The sequence below is a fragment of the Octodon degus genome, unplaced genomic scaffold (genome assembly GCF_000260255.1).
Source record: "Octodon degus isolate 3935 unplaced genomic scaffold, OctDeg1.0 scaffold00170, whole genome shotgun sequence".
Lineage (NCBI taxonomy): Eukaryota > Metazoa > Chordata > Mammalia > Rodentia > Octodontidae > Octodon > Octodon degus.
In genome coordinates, this window is record NW_004524746.1 from 492,119 (window position 1) to 492,476 (window position 358).

Here is a 358-nt window from a genome sequence, read left to right on the forward strand (position 1 = left end):
ACATTTTTTTCAGTTGCACATGGGTCATTTTCTAAAACAGACCACATACTAGTCCATAGATTATGTCTAAGTATATGCAAGAAAACAGAAATTTTCCCATGCATATTATCTGACCACAGTGTAATGAAAGTGAAAATAAACAAGACAAGAAGATAGAAAAATCCCATAAATACATGGAAATTAAACAACACCCAACTCAGCAACTAATGGGTCACACATGAAATTAAACAAGAAGTTGAACAATATCTACCATTCAATGAAAATTCAAGCACAAATTATCAGAATTTATGGGATGTGAAGAAGGCAGTTCTCAAAGGGAAATTTATAGCAGTGAACTCACACATTAGGAACAGAATGG